Below are 25,144 nucleotides of genomic sequence, written 5' to 3'. Positions count from 1 at the left end.
TCTGCTGACGGTGGGCTCCTGAGAACAGAAGCCATCTGATTTATCTTCACTTTGCCAAGTGTCTGGCCCCCTGCCTGTGCATAGCGGCTGCTCCCCATGCAAATTGGTCTGATGGGCAGCCCTGGCCCCAGAGAAACAGAGCCATCAGGAACCCTGGGGAGATCAGGAGGAGGCACACCCAGGCGGTGGGGAGCAGCAACAAGCCCTGGCACAGGTGGTTTGAACCCTCATTCTGCCCCTGGCTCGCTGTGTGACGTTAAGCAAGCCACACAATCTCTCTGAACCTCCATTTCTTTATCTGCCATAAAAGAAAAACAGTGAGATGTTCTGCCCCCATCCTCATTTCCTGATGGGTTTGCGATGACAACATGAAATGGTGGGGACACATGGGGTCACAGGATTGTTAACATTCCCAAACGTCTTGAACAAAATGTACCCAGGAGACACAGAGCAGTGTGCCTTTGCCAGTGGAGAACACAAACCAGGCAGGAATGAGCTAAGCAACTCCAGACCTCCATCTTCTGCTGTATGGCAGGCGTAACCCCCTCAGTGGCACCAGGGGCCAAGAATACCTCTCCACCACATAAGCCACACCCGCACACATATTGCTCATTGCTGGGCCTCTTCTTCCTCCCCTTCACTTGTCCTTCATTCCTGTATCCAAAGAGAACCCCTTAGCCTCCTCCAAATTTCAGACCCGACTTCTCGCTTCTCTTGGAATCCTTCCCTTCTTGCTGTTCCAGGTAGGCATGAGCTCTGTCCTCTTGGTGCTCCAGTGGGTCCCTGCGTTTAACAGCCACCACTGTTCCCAAGGTCAAAGAGCTAGGCAGCCATGAAAAGCCACTTCAGTGCATACCTCCAGCTCACGCATGTGCGTGCATACACACACACACACACACACACACACACACGCCAGTTTGGAAACTTGTCTTTTCTTCTGAAGGATGCCTCTAATTGGGATTTCCATCTGCTGCAGCCTGAGTCAGTCGTCACCCCTCCCCTCCCCATGCCACTGTGTTCCACCCCGAAGTCCAGACCCCTAGGAACCCAGGGAAGTCAGGGGTCCCAGGAGCTTGCTTTCAGTCTCCAACATTCTCCTCCCCTTTCCAACACTCTTTCCCAACAAGGGCTCCTCTCCTGGCATCAAACCAAACCATCCTGTGTCCCATTGCGTGAGACAATCTCCCAGCTGAAAAGTGAACCCACAATAATGTATTAATGACTGTCCCAATCTTAAATATTTGCAGTGCTACTAGGGATTCGGGGAAAAGATGCCTTAGCACAAAGGAATGAACAAAATGGGTGACGTGGCTGATGGCTGAGGCACCAGGATGGGAGAGGGAAAGCTGGGGTCCTCCTATCGCCCCCACCCACTACTGCCTCTGCACAGCGCCAGCCCCTGGCCTGGGGGTCAGGAGAAAGAACCAGAGGCTTCCTGCCTCCTAAGGCTCCCAGCTCTGCCCACCCCGGCCAGGGGCTCGTGCGTGCAACGCCTCCTGAACTGGGCCCAAGGTTCTGGCTGGAGGAGAAGTGGCCAGGGCTGGAGTCCAAGGGAACCCCACGAGCTTAGAATTTAGAACTGGAACCTTTCAAAGTCTGAGTCCATTTAGACTCCGAAAAGCACAACTTCTATTCCTTAAACAGAAAGGGCCGAGGGGCGAGTGGGGAGTGGTGGAAAGAGAGCATAAAACATCTCATAAAAAGGCTGGGAGTCCCGCCGGACATCAAAGGCTCCCGGGGAGCCGCCTGCGGATGAGTTCAGGGTAAAGGAATCGGCAGCATATGGATTAAATTCCCCATTCATTATGCATCCGCCGAGCCCGGGAGGAAACTTCACACAGCAGGGTCCCGGTTCAACGAGCTGGAAAACGCTCTGAGTCACGGAGGGACCCCAAAGGCAGTCGGCCGCTCCCCGCGGTCCCGGAGCTTGTTTCCACTGTGGAAAAACCCACGCTGGAGGAAGCCGGCTGTGTCCTCGGCAGAGGCTGGCCTCAGATCCCCGCAGGCACCGCAACTGCCCTCCGAGATCCGCAGCCTCCCGGGAGAGCCTCCGGCTCCAGTCAGGCAGCCCGGACCAAGGACGCAGCTTCACCTCCCAAGGCATTGCTCCTGAGCTAGGCCTGGCCTGCCCAGGGGTCCCCCACCCCCTGCCTGCAGCGTGTTCTCCCAGGGCTGCAGAAGGGGAGGCCTCCCTTTCTAGGCAGAGCTTCTGGCTGGAATGGACCCCGTGAGTCCCCTCGCTCATTCCCTGGGCCACTCACTGTGCTCATCCCAGCTCACCTCATAGGGCACCTCCTTTGAATCCTAAATAACTTATCCTCTTCCAAATTCTTCCCAGTCTTCCAGGTTATTCTTGGATCCGCAACCCCCAGGGAGCTCTGGGCCCACAGTGGTCACCATAGCAAGGTATCCACAGGGTCGCCTTGCCCAGGTCTCACTCCAGGAATGGAGGGCTCACTCCCTAGCCACGGCACTTGCCCCACAGTCAGCTCTCTCTCTAGCAGGAGAGAGACTTGTCACCCAAGGAAATGCCCGCTTCTTCAGGGAAACCGAGTCAACCACTGATCGATGGTCCAGCTGGGATACAAAGGCTGGGTGGCATCTTCAGATCTCCCCTCAGGATCGGTGAGGTCTTTGTGCAGACGGCCTGGCAGCTGGACTCCACCCTGTGCCTACTCTTCCCAAAGTGCTCCTAACCTCCCACAGGCAAACTCCATCTCCGGCTGCTTCCTGGGACCCCCACCTGTGACATATGCCAAACAGGAAACTAAGAAAAGCCACTTTCTGAAAAGCTAGTCTCTTGTCTGATATCTCCATGCAGAACTTCAGGAGAGCTGGGTGGAGAACGCATTTTGGCCCTCAGGGGGGAGAGGCTTCCTACTGGCCCTGAACATGAGTCCAGATCTTTCTAGCCAATCATGCCCAGACCCTCACACTTAGCATGCAGAGACATAAACAGTCCAGGATATGCCAGAGCCCTCTTCCTGTGCCAAGAGAGACAGAACACCGAAGAAGGCAGGCAAACCCATCCACTTCACATCTTTGAGTGCACAGGATTCTGCCCAATGGCAAACGTGGCCCATTGCTGGCTTTTGCCATCTGACTAGCAGAACAGCTTCTCTTCCCTTGAAGTGAGACATAGAAGCAAGCAGGAAGGCCTGCTCCTCACTCAGCCTCTGATTTAAAACTGAGCCCAGGAGTCTTGGAAATTAAGTTCTAATCTCAACTTCAGAGATCACTGTTAAATGAACAGTGGCATTACTCCTCAGGTTTCTTGGCCATAAAACATCACCAGTGGCCCCATCCTGCCTACCTCATACGGTTGGGGTGAGGATTCACCGAGAATGCAGTGGGAAAGCTTTGGAGTAATGAAGGGGTTCACATGAGCAGGAGCCTACTATTACAGTGACGTGGGACTGCTTCCCACCAACTGGTCTGCCTGCCTCCCAGGACTCCACCTCAGGAGGCTGGGATCACGTGCTGCACATCTGGGTTTTCCTCTGGGCAGCACAACCCGCCTGGAGCTTACTGAAGCTTCCAGGCTAATGAAATAAGAATCCCAAGAATCAGTGAGCACCCTTTCATTTTCTCCCAAAGGCCCAAACGCACACCAACAGACAGGGCACTTTTTTCTCATTCATATGAAGATGCTATACCCAGATACCTAAACCCTGTGAGGGATGGTTTTACAGAGGGAGAAACTGAAGCCCGGAGAGGTTAAGTAACTTACCCATGGTCACACCACAGGTATGTGGCGGAGCCAGGACACAGTTTCAGGTCTATCTGACTCTACCCTGTATAGAATGTTGGTGGCACAGACAAGCTATTATTAGACCCACTGTGGCCTCATAACGTAGTCTGGACAGAGGATTTCTCCACAGGCTGATTTATGCCTAACCCAGTCTTACAATTTGGGCGTACAGATAATCCCTTTCCTGACATGTTAGAGTCCCTTTGATTTTAAGTAACAGTGACCAAGCCAGAAAAAGAAATCATTAGAAGAATACTGAGAGGCCTGGTAGAATCTGAGGAAGGAACTGGACATCCCCACAGGAAGACCAGAAGGACAGAATCAGGATTGTCTGGGACAACTCTGAGGACCCCAAAGGTGGAGTTCATGGTCTTCTACCCAGAACTCTGTCATGAACTTGATTTGGTTTCCAGTTGTTCAGAAAAATTTCCAAATTCCTGAGAGAGGGAGAGAAGGAGGGAAGGAAGGAGGGACGGAGAGAGAGAGAAAATATGGGAATATGAGAATGATTGGGTAGCTTGAGTCGAATGTCTGCCCTTTTTTCAATCAATTGTTTCCTGGGTCAGGTCCCATAAGACAGTTTTGGTCGCTGACATCCTGCTGTGAATCACAGGGCGGTTACCAGACCAGTGGCCGTTTACAGAATAAAGGCATATTCCATATACCCTTCTACCCTGCAAGAGGGGCTGCTGCTCCCGGCATCATGCTTAAGATGACTCTACATATAACACACACACGTACGCACGCCTGCACACACGCGCATGCATGCACACACACACACACACACACACACACACACACACACACACACACTCAGTACAGAACACACAGGATCCAGTGCTCAGTGCTGGCAGATTGCCGTCCATAACCCTCAATATCCATTCTCATGGCTGACACTGTTCAGGCCCCAGGGAAATACATCTCAGTATCTCTTCCCCAATGTCCTCGAAACCAAAGGTTATCTAGACTCAGGAAGGTTACACTTTAGCAGATGTCAGAGACAGACACTGCTTCCACATGTGAGGAGGATTTGAGCAGTGGAAGCTCTTATCTGAGGGAAAACACAAATTATTTAACTTGTTAAATCTTCTCAGCATGAATACAATATATATTTTCATAACATATTTTTAGTAACAAAATACTGTTCAGCATCCATTTTCTTCCTGTTAGAATTCATGATTCTGAAGGTATATTTATAGTATATTTTTCACAATAGTGGAGTTGATATTTTGCATGAGTGGTTGAGAAATATTTTGTAATATTAAACAATTCAGTTTGCTCTTCAATTGGTATATACGTACATCTACAATAGAAACAACATGAAGTGTAGTATTAATTCTTTATATTGGTAACTAGGACAAATACAGAATGCCAGAATTATGGGTAAGTTTTGTTTCATAGAAACATTTAACATGATTACTTGAATTTTTAAAAAATTAAAATTTTCAGCTTTACCTTAGTAATTTTGATTAGATTTTAATAATGATTCATTATATTTTGTCCTTCAATTATAATAGATAATTCTGAATATCTTAAGGAAAAACACTTTTCCGAAAACATACAAATTGAAGTTTTTTTTATTCTTATATTTATCATAATTTATGTTTTTAAATACATATATATTCAAATTTTGTACACTTTAAATACAATTACATTTTATTTTCAATCCTTTAGGTCAGAGATGGCAAACTTTTTCTTAAAGGGCCAGATAATAAACATTTTAGGCTTGCAGGCAAGATGGTCTGTCACAACTACTCAACTCTACTACTGCAGCATAAAAGCAGCTATAAACAAAATGTAAATAAACATGTGTGGATGTATTCCAATAAAACTTTATTTACAAAAACGATTTATGTGTTGCTTCATGTGTGAGAAATTGGAGTTAAGATGAATAAAAAGTGTGCTTTGATCAACACTTAATGAAGAGATTGTCAAATCTGACCACACTGTCCACTGAATATTAACATTCAAAGACGATCAATTCTGATAAAGTTATTGACAAACTTTCAGAGGTGGAGACTCAAAAATCAGAAACTGTAATATTCTTCATTACTGTGACAGAACAATATTTAGATAAAAGTATTTTCCTTCTTTCAAAAAATAGAAAATCCACTGATGTGATTTCAAAGTATTCATCCATTACTTTTCTCCTCTTTTCCATTCCCCCAGGGCAGTTAGGTGCTGTTAACCCCAGCAGATTAGGCTCTGGTAAAATAGTTTCTCCTGCGGCAGGTCTTGCGAAGAATACAAGTTTTGCTATATTTCAGATGGTTCCTTTTCCCTTCCCTCTGCTGGATGTATGAGGGGATTTTTCTCAGCTCTTCACTGTAAGGACCTGGTCGAGGTCCCAGAGATAAAACTCACGAAAATGTGCTCCCCACCCTCTGTCCCACAACTGGGTCCCCCTGGAGTTTGAACTCCCAGAACTGTCCACACGAAGCCTCCAGTAATTTGTCAGTTACAGTTCGGTCTCCCTCCCCCAGCCCTGGCTCCCGCAGAGATCTCAGTTCACAGTTTCTGCTCAGGTAAATTATGAGTCTCTGTATCTGTCTGTCGTGTCAGTCTCTCCAATTTGGGGGCAGCAGTTTGCCCTGTGACCTCACTTCTCTGGCAGATTTAAGAAGAGTTGCTGATTTTTCAATGTGTTCCGCTTTTTACTTATTAGGATGGAGCGGGGACTTGTAAGCTCCGTAAGTGCTGACCCAGAAACCATATGTTCAATCGTTTTCTCCTCTTTTTTGCTGTCATTTTATTTGTTATTTAAAAGCAGCATGATTACAATAAAATATTTTTCACTGTCTGTGCTTCTTCTCTGACATTATTTCATTTTATGATCATATTCAGAAAATAATCTTATTGCACAGAGGAAGGGGATTTGAGAAAACGATCCGCTCTGGGCAGTGGCGCGCTGGAGCCAGCTTGCACTGGCTGGTGAGAGCCAACTGTGAAATCACTTTCCAATTCTGCATTCAGTGATGTCATGTTTGTAGCTTGAAATCAGCCACAGTCGTAAGTATAATATTTACACCATAGAAATTTTCAAACACTACAAATCAGAACTGCCCCCACCCCACCAAGAGAGTTGGTTGTTAAATATTTACCAGTATACCTCTGACTCTAGGTGTCAGGTATGCTCGGTACACTACTGATCTTCAGGACCTGCGTGGGCCCAGTCTTGTCACTACCCCTTTCAAGTAGTGATGGAATGTTTGTGGGCCCTGCTCAATTTTATGGTTTGGTGGAGCAGATAACACCAGCTAACAGAGTGTTGTCAAGCTCAGGTGGCTTGACCATTGATATCGTCTAGCCAGGTGGACCGTTTCTCTACCAGCGCCAGTATAAAGCTACTTGTCAAAAGGAGAATAGTTGCTTGTTGAGCAGATCATAGCTTTGCTCTAAAGTCTTAGAGTTTCTGCTGTTTGTCCAATCAATGATCTACTAAAGGAAATTTAGCACGATTGGATCTCATGGATTATAAGGCCCAAAGAGAAGAGCTGCTTACGTTATAGACTGGACCAACTTAAGAGGCTCTGAGCTCCACCCAGAACTGGGAGTCTTATGGCAATTACTCACAAGTAATGAATCATAGTGTTTGGGTCTTTCCATGTTCCTTCCAAAGTCCAAAGCAGTTCACAAAGGATCATACCTCCTTCTTTGTAATAGGGATCTAGTGAGTCAATGTCTCTTTCACTTTGGAGGGACTATTCCAATATGTCCTAGACACCAGAATTCCAGAAGCTTCAGTGAGGTCGCCAAGTCCCTGTTTTTTAGGGGATTCATTGCCTTATCCTGTAGCACACATATATTTTGCAAAGGCATTTAAGTACCTGTTACTCTACTCTCCATGACCTGCTAGCTTTATGTCAGCAATGTCATAGACTAGCATTATATCATGTGGAGTGATGAGACAATAAGAGTGAATTGTGCCACAGAGCCGGATGTAATTCAGAGAGCAGACTGTGAAGATGGACTGCTATCCTTTTCAGGTGCAATCTAACTACTGAATTCCTGATGCCTTTGTGCTCATAGTGATTTACAAAAAGAAAAGATTTACCAGCTGTGATGTCATGGGTTGTGTAAATTTATCAAGACACCTCATCTAAAGTAACTGCTGAAACTGAAGACCACTTGAATGAGCTTACAATTATCTAGAGTTATTCTCAGAGATCGATTTGTCTTCTGCACCAACTCAACAGGCAATTGCTGTGTGAGAGTATCATAGAAATCACTACTGCTGAATGTTTTCTAATGTTCAACGTTGGCACCAATATCTGAAGTTCCCTAAGGATGTGGGCTAATAACTTTGATAGGGAGGTGGAATTCCAGATGCTTCCATTTGGTTCTTCCCTATTATTCCATAAACCAAGGAGTCAGTGTGGAGATTCTGTCAATTCCCAGGCATGTCCAATCAAACTATTCAGTCTAAACTTTGGCAAATAAACATGGGATGGGTTCCGGTTCCAACTGTCTTCACTGCGGTAGATTTAAGTCAAAACTCCCATTACCACCTTAGCCTCAGAATCCTCTAGCTGGTAGGCCACCGCAATGTTTTCAGTTTCCAGGAATTGGTCTTAGCTCAGGGCCAATGTTCAATAGTCCTTTCCCCAATGCTGAATTAACCCGCAAATGACCCAGCTCACTTTGCAGTAGGCCAGGAGGAAGATTCCGTTATTATAAGGTCCTGCTTTAAGGATAATGGGTTCATTCATGGCTTCTGGGTCTATGAGTTGAATCAGGTCTAGGGATTGAATGGTAAGAGGCCACGACACTCTATCATGATTATTTCAGTCCTAAGGTCCCTAAAATCAAAGAGCCATAACCAAGATCCCTGTGGCTCAGACCATCATCACACTAGCCCAACCCTCTTTAAAGCCACCCCCCCAACTGCCTCTGGTGGTCAAGTGCCATTGCCTGACCTCTGTTACTCAGGACGCCCATCCTTGAAATCATGCCTGTTCTCCCACGCCATCTCTGGCCTGCAGAGAACAGCCACCATAGCACTTCACAAAGAGGCTAACATGCCCCTCACCAATGTATTACTGGAGAAAGGGAGGCCTTCTTGGGGAATAAAACTGGGGAGGATTTATACATAATAAATCCACTTCAGACGTAATTTTACAAGAAATTTCTGGCATTTCAGTGTAGGCCACCACTGAGTCCAGGTTTCCATCAAGCAGCCAAAGGACGAGGAGGACTGCTTCCGGCTGCCCAGGCTGCACAGGGACCCCACATCTTTGGGAAGCTCCCCTATGTTGGTAAACCCCACCTGTTCTAAAGCCAACGGGTTTGACAGATGCTTAGAAATAGAATCGACAAAACATGCCGATAGATCGGATGTGGAGTATGGAGAAGGAGATTGAAAGATGACTCTAGGTTTTGTCAGGAGCAATTGGTGGATGGCAGTGTCATTGAGTGACACGGGTAAACTGAAGGGGGTGCAGGTTTGACGTATATGCCCCATCACACCCACTGGGCAGAAGTGGAAATTGATGATTAAAGGATCTAAGTGTCTTGTCTAAGGTCACACAGCTAATAAGTGACTGTGGGATTTGAGTCCGTGTCACTTGATTCCAAAGCCCATGCCCCCTGCCAGCCTCCCTTCCTGCCCCTTCATTCTGCCTCCTACTCATCGGCCCTGCCCTAGGTGGGGTAAGGCACACCTCCACGGTGCATTTGATGATTCCACTTGGCATACCTTTTTTTCATTCTTTTTAAAATTTAATTCTATCTATATCCCTATGAGGTAGATTCTATTACCCCCAATATTACAGATGAGGGAGCTGAAGTTCAGACAAATTAATTAATTACTTAAGCCCACTGATGATAGCTTTTACACTTTATCTTACCAGGCTATCAGGAAGATCAAAAGAGAAAGGGTTTGTGAAAGATCTTTGAAAAGTGAGTTTCCCTGGTATAATAAAACAATTAACTCTCTGTGGTACTTGCCGTTACAGCTTCTTGCTAAGTGTCTCAGCAAACCTTGGTGAACATTATATTGGAAAGGACTTTTCCTGTCACTCAGGAATTGGTGACCAGGATCCACACATGAAAACGAGGAGGCACTAAGTATCCACAACTTAAAGACAATTGCCAATGACCCTACCCAGACTCCTTCCAGGGAGGCCTCTAGACAGCAGCATGAAACCAGGTTCCTAGGACAACCTCTCCTCTCTGTCTGTCCTCCCCTGACCCCCGCCTTAGGGTAGCCATGTCCAGAAGCCAGGATGGGGTGAAGTAGGAGAGAGGATATGTCTCAGAAAAGAGGTCTTCCCAGTTATGAGGTCCAATCTGAGTGGAGGAATAAAGTAAGATCTATTGAGTTAGGATGGAAGGTTTAAAAGGGAAGAATCTTTTAATAACCAAGTCATTTTAAGCCACTTGCCATGTTTTTAAGGATTCAGTAAAACTTGCTTGCAAACAACAATGGGTTTTACAGTTAAAACTCTCTAAACCGAACCTCCTCAATGAAACTCCCCCTTAGACAATCTGGCATGTAGCCTGCCCAGGTGGACACTGCTTCTCGTGGCCCTTTGCAGAAGGGACGCTGCAGGGAGCAAGTGCTGGGGTCCCAACTCCCCCACACACACATTCGCGTTGACTGGGCAGAGAGGAAAGGAGGAGCTGCTGACTCATAGCTCAGTGACGGCACTCCCACCCCTGGTGACAGAGACCAGATGGCAAAGCCCTGTCCTGAGACCACCCAGCGCTCACAGCTCAAACACGCCTGTCCATCAGAAGCAGGCCAATTAGCTGTGTGCGGCTGCTGTTTTCTGCCAGGAGTTGCTTATGTAAGTCAGGGCGGTTGTCCTCGTCATGGACTATTAGGCCATCAGAGATGGGTTTGAAACACAAAACACAACACCTTACCCAGAAAGCACAGGACTAGGTCAGAGGTTGATGGGTTAGGAGGATTCTTCACGCTCCTGTTGGCGTTTGCCCAGGCTGCCTGGCTAAGTGCCCCTGAACGTCAGGCCCCAGCAGTGAGTGCCAGCACTATGACCACAGCCACCTGTAGTCACTGCCCGAGGATGGAAACAAGGCTTCACGCATGTAAGCATGGTGACGTTGGTCTGCCTATTGGTCTGCCAAGAGAGTTAAAACTTGGTCCCAGAAGCTTCTATCACTTCCTGTCTTGTGGAATGGGGGTGGGGGGGAGGAGGACCTTCCACTGGCAGGGCTCTGAGAGCTGCAGGCTTCTCCCCAGCTCTGCCCTGTTTCTGGGCCCAGCCCTCCACTCTCTGCAGGGTCTGCACAAGGAAGGGGTCAAGGCCAACCCGGGCCAAGCCCAGACTCAGAGCCTGTATGGTACAAAGGAGGCAGTAGGTCAGAGAGAGCCTGGAGCCATCTCAGAAGTCTTCATGCGAGGGGCAGTTGCATCCCAAAGAATTAGAAAGCACGGGCAACTGGAGGAGTAGGCAGGGCATTGTAAGCATAAGGAGGAACTCAGCAGAGCGAGGGTGAGATTCACTGATTTGTCTGCCAAAGCTTCTTGGAAGTCACGTGTAAAGGCCATGTGCTGCCCCTGATAATCGGACCATCAGGGGTCAGCAGGACTGCGCCTTTAGGGGCTTTCTGTCTAAGAAAACAGGGAGAGAGCAGCCGGAACGGTCCTAACTAAGTGCTATTATGGGGCGGAGGTGGCCAGATGGGTCCGGGCTGGGCCTGCGTGTCTGGGAGGTTCTGAATGAGGCCCTGCCCACTTCTCTTGCCTTACTCTCTCCATTCCAGCCATGACTGAATTCTTCTCACCCCACAACTTCATTCTTTGATGCCTTGGCCAGTGGACCCAGAATGTTCTTTCCCCCATCCCCTGCCTGGCAAACTCCTACTAACCCTCAGCCTCTCTGTGAAGCATCACCTTCCCTGGGCCCCTCACCAGACTGCATGGAGGACCCTTCTGCTGGTTTCTCCAGGATCCTGGCCTGACTGTAATAAGGATATTAGATATTAAGTCATGTTATCCTCACAAAAACTCTACGAGGAGACATTAGTATCTTCATCTTACAGATGAAGTCACTGAGGCAAAGAAAGATTAAGTTGCCCAAGGTCACACAGCTACTTCCTCTATGGCAGAAAACTCTTGTAATTGTTTATAAGTCTGACTCCCTTCCTGTCCAGGATGCGGGCTGGCCTTCCCCACCTGGCTTCATGGTGCTTTTCTGGGCCGGAGTCCAAGGGATATTTGTCCAGCAAAGAGTGAACACTGGCTCACAAAACAAGCAGCCATCCTGGAACCCCCACAGGTCGGCTGCCACGCCATTGATGTCAGTCACATGTCATCACCTCTGGTTCCCTGACTGCTACCCTCCCTTCCTAGAGGTGACAGCAGGGCATAGCCTCCAACAGCAAGAAAACAAACAGCACCAATCGTACCACCTCCCATGTTTCTCGGAACTGGATGCCCTTCTGGATATCATGTGTGAAGGCATTCTGCCAAAAGGGACCAGGGAGGGTCAAGAAAGATGTAGACAACGCAGAGTGGCAATGGAAACACTGACCAGTCCTCTGGACCTTTGGCCAGATGTCACCCACCTTCATCTGTCGCCATCCATGGTTTGTGCAGGCAGGTGGCCAATCCCACAGCCAGGGACAAGGGGGGCTTGGTACCAGCACCCTCAGCCCACATGGCTTCCATCCTCAGAACAGGCCAACTTCTCCCTCTGCTTCTTAGGTCCCCAGGTCTGTTTCTCATGATGGTGCCTTCCCAGATGCCTGACCACAAAATTCCTGCAGTTAGGCACATACCACAGAGCCGATGTGATTTTAATTGTATTTCTCCATAGGCTGGATGTCACCCCACTCTAGCCTTCCTCTATTTTCCTTACAGATTCATCAACAACTAGTGGGTGAAAACACTCCATTGGCACAACCCCCTCCCTAGCCTCTTTGCAAACACAGGCGAGCACACAAAGAGTTGCTCGCAACTTCAAAGATACATATGCGCAGATATGCACACACATGCTTAAGAATTCCAATTTCTCTCAATAGTTTTGATAGGTCCCCTCTCCACCCAGAGCTCTGCACAGCAAGATTGGAATAAGGACCATTAGTCATGAGTGGCTTCCCCAGAAGCCATTGCCTCAGTAGACTCTAAAAATAACAGGGGGAACCCAAGTTGCCAACATCAGTGAGGCCATCACAGCTGCAACCAGTTAGAATTAACTCAGCCAATAACAGTGGCTTAAACCAGTGTTTCTCTAACTTGAACAGACATACACATCAAGAAGGGATCTTATTAAACTGTAGATATTGATTCAGCAGCTCTGGGTGGGACACAAGACTGCACCTTCCTAACAAGCTCCCAGGAGATAACAATGCTGCTGGTTCTTGGAACACACTTCAAGTAGCAAAAGCTTAAACAAAACTTTATTTCTCCCTCATGTTCTTGAAGTTCAGAAGGAGTCATTCAGGGCCAGTATGGCACTCAGTGGTCTCAGGGATCCACGTTCCTCGTGTCTTATTGCTTCACCACGTGTGATTTCCATTTCCAAGTTGATTCTCTGATCCAAAATGGCTGCTGGAGCTCCAGCCATTACACTGCATTTCATTCAGCGACTTTCTCATAAAGCAAGAGCTGATAGAAGAGGAGATTGCCCCTTCCCTATAAGAATACAATAGAATTTACACACTTCCACTAATATCCCTGTGGGGGCAGAGCCCCAGAAAGTAGTTTACAGGCTCTCGGCCTCACGTGGAGGAGTGCTGGCTCGGGTAGTAGATGGCCGTCAGCTGTGGCTGATTGGCCGTCAGCTGTAACCAGTTAGCCAATTAGCCGCCAATGTGGCTGCTGCGGCTACGGAGGAGAGTGGAGGAGAGTGAAAGAGAGTCGTCGATGGGTTGCAGACAAAACGGACAGCAGGTCGCACGTCCAGTGAACCCAGCCTCCAGTGAGACCGTAGTGGTATGACTCCCCTACCTATGGCTCCGTGGGTGTTCCTTTTTGGCCTCACCATATCCTGCGTTATGTGGGGAGCGGGACCAGAGACCCTGCAGGCCTCCCCGCACGACAATCCCTCTAGCCATAATGAAGTCACATGGCCTCATCTTTGCCCATCTATAAAGAAGGCTGGGAAAGTCTTTTTCTTTTCAGGTTACCATGTGCCCAGCTGAAAATTGGGAGTCCTATTACTGAGGAATTAGATAAGGAACGTTGGAAGGCAATTAGGAGTCTCCAACACACAGCAAGCTGAGATGAAAACGTAAACAATTCTGAATTTTTGTCAGCAGAGCCAGTTTTTTCAAACTTCCAGGGCCAAACATGAAAATGAACCACACTTCTGACCCCTGAGACCTCTGCCCACAATCTCGCGGTCCCCCTTCAACAACTCTGATAATGACATAAGCATTACACAGAGGCAGTATTAAGTATGATGAAGCCACATGCACTGCTCAGGTTAAACCTCAGTTCTACTACTTACTGGCCGTGTAATTTGGGGGAAGTTTCTTAAACTCTCGGGGCCTCAGTTTCCAACCTGCAAAATGGGGATAATGCTAGTATCGCTCTCCAAGTGTTGGTGTGGGGATGCAATGAGCATAGCTTGCCTGGAATGAGCATAGAACAAATGCCAGCTCTGGTGAGGAAACAAGGCCCCTTCTAATTGTCTTTATCAGCCCCCTCAGACTACACCCTGTGCCCAGAAATCACAAGAGAAGGAGGAGACGCCAGACCATCCTGGAGGAGCTGACAAGCCATAAGCTGTATCTAACTCTGAATTAATGACCTTGGAGCTACACACTGGAAGACCAGTCATTCATTTACAGAAGAAACCAAAGAACTTCGCACTGTGATAGCTTTGTAACGCATCACCTTGGCTAGATTAGATGGAACTCCACTCCCCGGTGTTCCTTTCCTTATGTGTTTCTGAGTAGGGTGGGCTACTCAGCAGAGAGCTGGCGGAGGCAGGGCGGCTGCAGCGTTTTGGAGCACACATGCTGTAAGCATGTGGAGAGCTGGTCTGATGACCTGCCTCACCAGTGCAAAGCAGCAGTGGGTCAGAGGTCTGTTTTAGATGAAGAGCCACAGCTTCCGCTGGATTCCTTTATCAACAAGGTCCGAGGCAGCAGGAACAGGCAGGGGCTTCCATCCTTCCTTGTGGGGTTCCAGTGCATGCCCCTGGAGTCCCAGCCTGCTCATGAACCTCCATTTCTAACTGGTGCCCTGTGGACTTCAAGCTCCAACATCGAACGTGGAGACGTTTAACCAGCCCCCACAACTGGTGTAAGTCAATTCCCTGGAGTAAATTATCTATGTATCTATGTGTTTATCTATCATCTATCTATAATCTCACTCTCCTCCACCCGTTTGCTCCAGTGGTTCTGTGCTTGAATCGCTGACTAATAACACCTACTATCAGAAACGCAGAAAAACTTTCCTGTCATTCAAACCCCTATTTCACAGCTGGGAGAACTGAGGCCCGCAAAGGTAAAATGCTTTACTCAAGGTCACCCTGAGAGCCAGTGACTCAGGAGGGACCAGAACCCTCTCTCCTAACTCGTGCTCCAGCGGACATCTCCATCAGTGCACATATGTTCACACAACAGAGAAGTCTAAGACCCTCCTGCAATCCACTGCCAGGCCTGGGGTGGAGATTCAGGGCCAGGTCACATGTAAGTCCTGCTTTCAAGCTGCCCACAGTCTGGTGGGGAGGCAGGTTTAAGTCTGTAGACAATTTTAACGTGAGATGGTAAGTGCCCCAGGTGAGGGGACAGTTCAGGGGCCCGTGGGGCCCAGAAGCCAGCCCCTTGTGTGACATCACAAGGGGGAGGCAGCTACGAGGGCCCTGATCTGCTCTGAGGAAACGCGAAGAACTCTCCAACATGGCCATAGTGAATCGTGAGCCGCGAGCTCCCTGCAGAGCCAGCCCTGAGCAGTCCCAGAAAGCGTGAGGACGCTCCTCTGCCCACCAACCTACCTGCTGCCCTCTCTTCCTGCTGCAGGACGTGGTGTTCCGGTGTCCTCCCCTCCTGACTGAATGGCCTGGTCTCTGCTCAGACCCCGGCTTTCTGAGTGTCCCCTCTGGTGATGAAGGCTTTGTCTCCTATGCAATGAAATAAATAATGGGGAGTCAGGAGCCTGGGAGGGGTTTCTGAAGGGGCCCCTCCCTCTCCACTTCTGCCTGAGGCCTTGCTCCAGGACGGGTTTTCACAGCTGCAGACAGTGCTCTGTGTGAGGAATCTCCAACATACTTTGTTTAACAAGCTCTTTTCAGGGCCGACTATGTGCTCATCATCGTGCTAGTCATGGGGACCCAGAAACTCACTGAGCCCCAAGCCCCGCCTGCCCCCAGCCCCTCGCTGGCCACCAGAGCCTGGCCTGAAGTGCTACAAACATCCTGACTGACATTTCGAAGTCCTGAAGTCCCAGCCTGGGGACTCCCAGAAACACAGAGACCCCAGGGAACGGGCTGCTTTCACCAAAGCGCTTTGGAGAGCAAACAACATGCTGGTTCGGTGACTGATGTGGGAAAGGAGCCAGGCAGGAGGGGGTGGCAGTGGGGAGGGACAGGGCCGAAGCCACTTGTCCCTGTTTATTCACCACTGAGCCAGAAACTCTCTGAACTTACTGGAAAGCTCCTGGGACTTTGTTTTCCTGAAACATACAAAAACAGGTTGGACTTCTCCAGTGTTTACTAGAAGACTTAATTGCCTAATTATGAGCTGGATTGCCTGGCAGGCTGGCAAAAGTACAGGTGGGGCCCAGGCATCTGCTTCTCACCTGGGCCCTGAGATGTCTCGGGAGGTGGGCTACCCAACTCAAGACAGAAGCAACCCAGAGGAGGAAGCTGAGTTGGAACTGAAAGAGTCCTGGCTGCACAGTACAACAGAATTGGTAGGAATGCTGTGTGACTTCGAGCAGCTTACTTAACCTCTCTGAACCCATTACTGTGTCTGCTGAGTGGAAATGGCAAACTTTCCTTGCTGGGTTGTTGGAGGATTAGCATGGTTGCCTGGCAACCAACACTCAAGCAACAGTGACTCTTGTTAGTAACAAAGTCCTCATTTGGTCAGGCTGTCGGGACTCAGATGTCCTAGAGACCCAGCTACTACCCTCAATCTCCTTCACAAGTTGATTCTGCCCTCACTGCCCAGCCCGTGTTTCCTCCCAGCCTTGCCACTCCCAGTCATGAACAGCATTACTTCAAGATGGCAAATGATGTGAGTTGGCGGATGTGAAATTGACACTGAGGATGTGGAAACACTCTAGCTGCTAAGGGGAAGTTCTCCCAGCTCTGTCACGTCATGACTCAGTTTCCCTCTGTTCTTGTCTTCCTGTTCATGTCCTGTGTCTGAATGGCATCTGGCTGCCTCTTTCCTCAATCTCCCATAACCATCAAAATTGTGAGACTTCACACAGTGCCATAGATTGGAAAGAAATACAAAGCTGAGTACCTGGAAGTTCCTGGTGGGACCTAGGGCTGTGCAGATGGCCCAGAACATGTATAAGTGCATTTTCAGATTAACAATTTTAAATTCTCAAGATGCTGCTCACCCCACTCTGAGAAAGCCTGCACTGTGGCCACCAGAACCTGGCTCAATCCTACCCAGCTCTCTTCCCCACATGGAACAAACACCCCTTGTTTCTGACCCTCTGGACACACACAAGGAACAGTGGGTGTCGGCCCAGAGCCCTCACTGGTGACCAGAGGTAGATTGCAAACAACAGCCAAAATCTTTACTCCTTCCTGTCTCCAAGTCCTTGCAGTGACATTGCAGCTCCTTCCTCAAGGGTGTGTGGGAGGGGGGTTTGCTCCCCAGTCCTTGAATCCAGGCTGGCCTGAGGCTTGCTCTGACCAAAGAACACAGCAGAAGTGAAGGTGCCGGGTCTGAGCCAGGCCCCGGATGCCGGTGAGCTTCTCCTCTCTCTTCACCCTCAGTTCCTCTCTTTAAACCCAGTGCCTTGGTATTAGTAAAGTGACTCAGGATATAGAGTGCCTTCACTCCATGGGAGAAAGGACCTAGGTACTGTTTCTAGTGGAGAGAGGGTGTGGGGCAGGTAGAAGAGACACAGGAAATTTTCAGGCCTCCTGTTGAGGAAGAGGGGGACGCAGAGACACATGCCTCCTTTTTCACTGGAAAGGAAACTCCAGCAAGCTGGGAGGTTAAATTGCCTCCTGGCTACAGAGAAGGTCCAGGACCAGGAGAGGGAGCCTTGTCCCCTGCACTATGGCTGGGTGTGGAGGAGAATTGGTGCTCCTCTTGGCTCAGGAGCCCCCGATCCTCTAGTGGCAGCTGCTGTTAAGTTGTGTCATTCTGCAGAAGGGCATTCCAAGCTCAGAGATACTGTGTCCATACAGCATGCCACAGAGCAAGTGAAGGGCAGGCTGGGGCCTTCGCCTGAGCAGGCCCATTCTCAGCCTCTCTCCAGGAAATGTAGGACCCTGCAGCCAGCCTGGCCTTCTGCTCCTCCCCACAAAACCCAGAACAGCCGAGATCTGAGATTCTCTCTTAAAGACGGGAGCTCCCACAGAGCTCGAGTCATGTCTGTTCATTTCTCTGTCTTCCACGTGTCCAGCATTGTCTCTGGCCAGAGGAGCCAGGACAGGATTGCTGAAGGAGCTTCTGTGACTCCCTACCGCAGGTGTAAGTTCAGAGTCTCGGGGCACAGAGCATGCACCTTTCTCAGGCAGTATTTTAAGCATATCTATATGTGACTATATATGTATATTTGTGATATTCATATGTATATGTGTGAGTGTATGTATGTTTGCCCATCTTTTTCTACTGGATTGTGAGTTCCTTGATGGCATTGGCTGTAAGATTGATAGATAGATAGATAGATAGATAGATAGATAGATAGATAGATCCATCCACACATCTATCCACTCATCATCCATCCATCCATCCATCCATCCATCCATCCATCCATCCATCCATCCATCCATCTACACATCTATCCATCCATCCACCCATCCATCCAGCCAGCCAGCCAGCCATCCCCTATGACCCTAGGATGGTGATTTGTTCATAATGGACTCATAGTATGGAAACAAGAAAGACAGAAAGCAGGGCAGTCTCTGCCCCTTGGAGAACAGAGGAGCCAGGAAGAAGACATTGCAGCAGCGAAGGCTCAGGACTTGAAACTGGAGGTTTCAGTAGGGTCTTAGCTATTTAATTTCTCTGATCAGTTTTCTTCTCTGTGAGAAGGGAATGATAATAGTAGGATCTGCCTGTCAGGGATAAATGGGACGATAGGCAGAAAGGGACATGCTTCAGGTTCCCAGCGTCCAGTGCCAGCTCTGCCACGTGTGCACTGCTGAACCCTGAGGAAACTGCCTGACGCCCCCCACCCCACCCCGCCAATCCTCAGTTGCAAAGCTGGAAGAGGAAGTTGCTCTTTGGCAGGGGTTTGTGAACATGAAACCAGGTCTGCGTATGGAAGCAGGTGCTCAGCAATGATGATCTCCGTTGCAGCTGCTGTCAATATCCTTTAGAAGGGCTGGCTGCAGCGCCTCACAGCATGGGAGATCAGAGAGCTGCACATGGAAACACAACTGCAGCAGAGCACGCATGCAGTCCACAGAGAAGGGCTAAGAGGACAAAGGCTCCCCCAGGACAGAGTTGGACCGACCTAAGTCAAGGAGAACCACTTGGAGGAGGTGGAGAAGACTGAGAGAAACCCTTCCCTCCCCAGCTGACTTCCAGTAAAGGAGAGATGTTGACAAGGCAAGAAAAAGAGAAATATGGAGGATGACAAAAAAATGTATACACATTTTAAGAGAGGAAAGAACTGTATTAAAATTGTAATACTCAATACATACCGATAACAAAAGATAAATACAAGTTGTGTATATACATTTTTTGGCACCCCCATATTTTACAAGAAAAACCAGACAATTCTCAGGGTGATGGCCAATATTTGCTACCCTGTGGATGTGTTCTCTTAGGAAGGGACTGGGGGTCTGGCCGCTGGAGACAGCTGCCAACACAAACAGGGGGCGGGACCTGGCTTCATGCGTGGGAACTAGGTCCACATGATGGCAAGAGAAAAACAGGGTCTGGGGCTCCACAGCCCTGGGCAGCCCAAAGCCAGCGGAGAGAGCTGGGTCAGTCAGGAGGCCTGGGTTCTTTCAGTGTAGTTGGGCCTCTCAGAGAATGGGAGTTCAATTTCATCTCTCTTTCTGGGCCAAGAAATCAACAAAGATTTTTTTGAACAAGTAGAGTTGGAAAGGAAGGGGAAGACAGACCCCAGTGCATAGGCAGCCACCGAAGACAGTGCCCCTGACTCTGGGGTCAGGGAGAGCTTCCAGAAGGAGGCAGTCTTTGGGATCTGCTGAGAAGAAGGATTCATTTAAAGTAAAATGATTTGATGATTTAACTTAGTACTTTGCACAGAAACCCCGTCTGAGTCCCCTAGCTTTCTTATCTTCCCAAGCCAGGTGGGCACAGTGACCTCCTGTATCCCCATCCAAAGGAGCACCTCGCCCACACCTGTCTGGACATCGAAACCCACTGTCTGCAACTGGATAGCAATGTGGACCAGTAGGAGGGGACTGGACAAGATAGGACCTTGTCACAGAGCAGCCTCCAGGTAGGAGGTGATGTACGAGACAAGCTAACTAACTTCTTATAACGACATTTTCCGGTCTGAGCTCCTGTAAATGAGCATTTGAGCATCCCGGTTCCAAAGATGAAAATCAGATTGTGTTCCCAGGCGGTTCACAGGCTCAGAGGCTGGGGTCTGCTGATGCTGGGTGTAACTGCATGGGATGTGGTCGGTACATGTACGTGACAGGGACTTGGAAAAGCTATGTTACAGAGCACAGTGTTCTAGCAGGGCCAGAGGAATAAGTTCAAGAGATGATCTGGATTTGGGTCCCACTCTGACACTGGCTTGGTGAGTGGTCGTTCCCCTCTCTGGGCCTCAGCTCCTCTCTCTGTAAATGGGGAGCTAGGAGAGGAGACTCTAAAGGCCATTCACCCTCCAACATTCTATGATTCCACACATGCTCTGGGTGGGGGGGCGACAGCTTCATCAATAAGACCGTATGATGTTAGAAGACTGTGGTGGTCACGGCCTGACAGGGAGACCCAGTGGCCAGCAGGTTGGGTTGGGGGAGCCCAGATAAACTCAGGGCCTGCGCCCGAACACCACACACTTGGAACACCCTCCCCATGCCCAGTAGCACCAGTTACATGAGCCTGATTCCAGGGCCTTGAACTTACCAAGCCCAATCTTGCCTTGAGGTCACTGTGCCAGCTGTTCCTCTCCTAGAATCCTCTTCCTTGATCGTCAATGACTTCTTCCTCACCATTCAGACAGAGCTCAGGTTAAATATCACCTCCTCTGAGAGGCCTTCCTGCTCATCCAAGTTTCAGTGGTTATATCATCTTACATCAGTTCTCTGCACAGCCTGCTGGGGGCTGACTTGTGTCCTCTAAAAAGCTATATTGAAGTGTTAACTCTCAGCCCCTGTGACTGGGACCTTATTGGGAAATAGTCTTTGCAGATGTAGTCAAGTTGAGATCATACTGGATAGGATGAACCCCAATCCAATTACTGGTGTGTATAAGAAGAGGGGAATTGGGACAAATAGACACACAGAGAAGAATGGCACATGATGACAGAGATTGGAGCGATGCGTATACAAGCCAAGGGACACCAAGGGTTGCTGGCCACCACCAGAAGCTAAGAAAGAGACAAGGAACAGATTCTCCCTGAGAGCCTCCAGAAGGAACCAACGCTGCCCACACCTTGGTTCTGGACTCCAGGACTATGATGGAATATATGCCTGTTGTTTTAAGCCACCCCGTTTGTGGTAATTTGTTACTGCAGCCCTAGGAAACTAGTACACACAGCCCTAATCCCAGTTCAGTACACTTCTAGTTTCTTTGTTTGCTTGTTTATTTGTGGTTTGCCTCTCCCACGAGAACCTCAGCTCTGTGAGAGTCGGGGCCTTGTCTGTCCTGTTCATGGCAACACCCTCAGTTCTGACATGTTGACCTTTTTTGAATGAAATGACTGTGGTTTTCTGAAGGAAATAGATTCCTACACGTGAAATTGCTGACTCAAAATGTAAACGCATTTTCATTTTGATAGCCCATTTGATCACTTTTCTCCAAATGTCGTAACTATTGCCCTCCTCCCAGCAGGGCAAGCCCATGCCGTTCCCGTATTCTCTTTAGCCCTGGACAGTGTTAGCCTTTGCAACATTTACCCTTTGGAGGGTAAGCATGAGATCTCATTGCTGCTCCAACTTTTCATTTCCCTGACTATTGGAAAAAGTGGTCCTCTTTTCACAGATTTATGTGCTATTTGCATTTTTCTAGTGAATTACTTGTTCATAATCTTTGTCCATTTTTTTCTTGGTATGTGTGGTAGACAAAATAATGGCCCTCCTAAATTGTCTGTGTCCTGTGACTCCCCAGGACCTGTGAATGTATTAGGTTACATGTCAAAGGTGAATTAAGGCTGCAGATGGAATTAAGGTTGCTCATCAACTGACCTTGAGATGAGACGATTACCCTGGATGGGCCCAATGTAATCACAAGGGTCCTCATAAGTGGAAAAGGGAGCAGACAAGAGAGACCCAGAGCGATGGCAGCATGAGAAGGACTCAGCCTGACATTGATGGCTTTCAAGATGCAGGGAGGGGCCAAGAGCCTCGAACCCTAGGCAGCCTCCAGAAGCTGGAAAAGGCAAAGATACGAATTTCTCCCAGATCCTCTGGAAGGAATGCAGACCTGCCAACACTTTGAGTTTAGCCCACTAAGACTCATTTTAGACTTCGGCTCTTCAGAGCTATAGATAACACATTTGTTGTTTTAAGGCATTAAGTGTGTGATAATCTGTTAGGCAGCAAAACGAAACTAAAATACTGTATTTGAACTATTTGGTCAATTCACAGAAGCCCGTTGTATGTTAGGGACATAAACCGTTTATTTTCTTACATCCGGGCTACCCTCACCTTCTGGTACTGGAATTATTGGTTCATAATCTACCTCCTTCCTCGCTGAACCCTCAAGGACAGGGTCCATATTTCATCTTAGCATTTCTAGCAAACCAGGACCTGGTGAGTACGCCCAAAATGCAGAATGAATGAAAGAGCAGATGAATTATCGGACTATTTTTATGTTCTATTATCCCTGCATCCTCCCCATCCTGTGCTCCACAAACACTGAGCCTGCAGATAATGGGGAGACTGGGCATTGCCCCATTTCTTGGCCCTGTGCCCAGGCTTAGCCTCGAGGTAAGTGTCTGCATAGGCAGCGGGACTGGGGGGGGCGGCAGCACACAGCAAAATGCCGGGCTGCAGAGCTGACAGGAGGATGGGAGGTGGGCACGGATAGAGGAGGAGGCTTTCCCACTCCCCGAGCACTCCAGCATGTCACAGGCTGCAGCAGGACATTCCTCCAAGAGGACAAGAATGGGGTCTCTGTGACTCCAAGGTGTCACTCTGCAGAACTGGAGTGGTCTCAAGTCTGGGAGCAGAACGAAGATGACGAGAACACAACAGAAGTCCTCCTGGAAGGGTGACACCGAGCCAGACCAGACGCCCTGTTCCATTCCAGCTTTGGAAAGGAGGTAGAAGAAACCCTGCATTGAATTAGAAAACTCTAGATTGACTGAGATGAAATGTTTACTACTTAGAATAATTGGGGCTTAAAGAGAAATTAAGTTGAATTGTCAAAAAAAAAAACCGTCACATTTCTTACATGCCTGAGATTTTTTACACACTTCACGTAATTTGAAAGGAATTAAAGTGAATTACTTTGAAAAAAGAAAAGAAGTCAGCTCCACCTCCGCAGTAATGGCTCCTCAACTTCCCAGGGGATGGTGGGGATCAAGGACAACCAGGGCTGAGAAAGGGCTGAGACCATGAAAGCCCCATATTCTCCAAAGGGGCCTGAGTCTTCCGGCATCCTGGTAGCTTTCGTTAGACAAGTATACTCAGAGCCCAACAGTGGGTAGGAAAGTGGGATGTCACTAAGTCCACAGCCTACACTTGAACAAACTACTCATACAAGTAGTTGGGCCCTCGGAGTGATCCTTGATTTACAGACTATTATACAAGCCTGCTCTTACTTAAAGCTGCAGATTAGCAGTGAGGGGCAGGTACCTTGTTACCGCTGACTAACTGATATTGAGGAAGGAGAAGAAATACTACAAAAACAAAACAAAACAAAAAACATTTGAGCTCAGTTCAAAACCCTGTAGAGCACACTTACTATGTGCCAAAAGCAGCTGCCATTCTGCTATCTCCCTTCTCCGTCATGCTGGGGAATCCCTCGATCTCTCTCGTAGGTTGGCTCTCTTGTTTCTTGCTTTACTCTTTTGTTTTGGTGGAACCTGTCCTCAAGTAGCCTTCTGAGAAAAGGTGTTTGAGACCTTGCATGACTTAAAATACATTTATTATAGCCTCACACTTCACGTGTACTTTGGGCTGGCTGCAGAATTCTCGGTGGTGTGGCAGGCAGCCTCTTAGATGGCCCCCAGTTATCCTACCTTCTGGTATTCAGGCCCGTGTCCAGTACCCTCCACACTGTTGGTCTGTGTGACTAACCATGTGCTTCAGCAGAACTGGAGTGGTCTGAAGTCTGGGATGTGGCAGAAGTGATGGAATATCACTTCTAAGATTTGATTATAACAGTGGTCTAAGGTGACAGGATATGGCAGAAGTGATGGATTGTCACTTCTGAAACTATATTATAATAGACTGTCTTGGGTCCTCCCAATCGGTTGGATTACTCACTCTGGGGGAAGCCACATCACAAGTAGCCCCCGGGAGAGGTCTTTGTGGCAAGGAAATGCCGCTTAATGCCAACAACCACATGAGTGAGCCTGGAAGCAAATTCTTCAGCTCCAGCTGAGCCTTTAGACGACTGCAACTCTGTCCCACAGCTGGACATAATCTCATGAGAGACCCTGAGCAGAAACACCCGTCTAAGCTGCTCCTGAATTCCTGACCCTCAGAAACTGAAATGTGTATTGTTTTAAGCTATTAAGTTTTTAAATAATTTGTTGTATAGCAGTAGTAACAAATATCATTGGAAATCCTTTCCCTTTACAGTTTTGAAAGCTTTGCTCTAATGCTAAGTCTTTAGCTTTCCAAAGTTTCTGTTGAGAAGTCCAAAACAATTCTGATTCCCAAATTTTTGTACATGACCCACTCTCCCCACCCCACCCCCCAGAAGTTGCAGCATTATCTTTTTACCCCATTTGTTCTGAAATTGAATAATAGTTTGCCTTGTTGGATCTACATTTTCCATTACGCTGGGCCACTGGTGGGCCATTTCAGTCGAAATTGATTTGTTTCAGTTCTGAGAAATTTTCTTGAATTATTTCTTAAATTAATTTCTTGAATTATTTCTTTCCCACCATTTTCTCTACTCTCTATTCCTGGAATTCCTTTTATTCATATTTTGGACTCCCTGGATTAGTCCTTATTTTCTTAT

General features: G+C 48.2%; 1 long non-coding RNA gene across 1 annotated transcript in view; it reads right to left on the bottom strand.

Moving 5' to 3' along the window:
• Window positions 1–16,166, bottom strand: part of LOC141567233 (uncharacterized) — a 51,636-nt gene extending 35,470 nt beyond the window's left edge. Inside the window, exons 1-2 of the long non-coding RNA XR_012489717.1 lie at window positions 16,093–16,166; window positions 15,664–15,789 (exon numbers count right to left, since the gene is read on the bottom strand). This is a non-coding gene — a long non-coding RNA (uncharacterized LOC141567233). The remainder of the gene's footprint in view (window positions 1–15,663; window positions 15,790–16,092) is intronic.
• Between the last annotated feature and the right edge of the window lie 8,978 nt (window positions 16,167–25,144).

The sequence above is a fragment of the Rhinolophus sinicus genome, linkage group LG01 (assembly GCF_036562045.2).
Source record: "Rhinolophus sinicus isolate RSC01 linkage group LG01, ASM3656204v1, whole genome shotgun sequence".
NCBI lineage: Eukaryota > Metazoa > Chordata > Mammalia > Chiroptera > Rhinolophidae > Rhinolophus > Rhinolophus sinicus.
The sequence above is the reverse complement of the archived record's forward strand: the minus strand, read 5'-3'. Positions and strand labels throughout refer to the sequence as shown.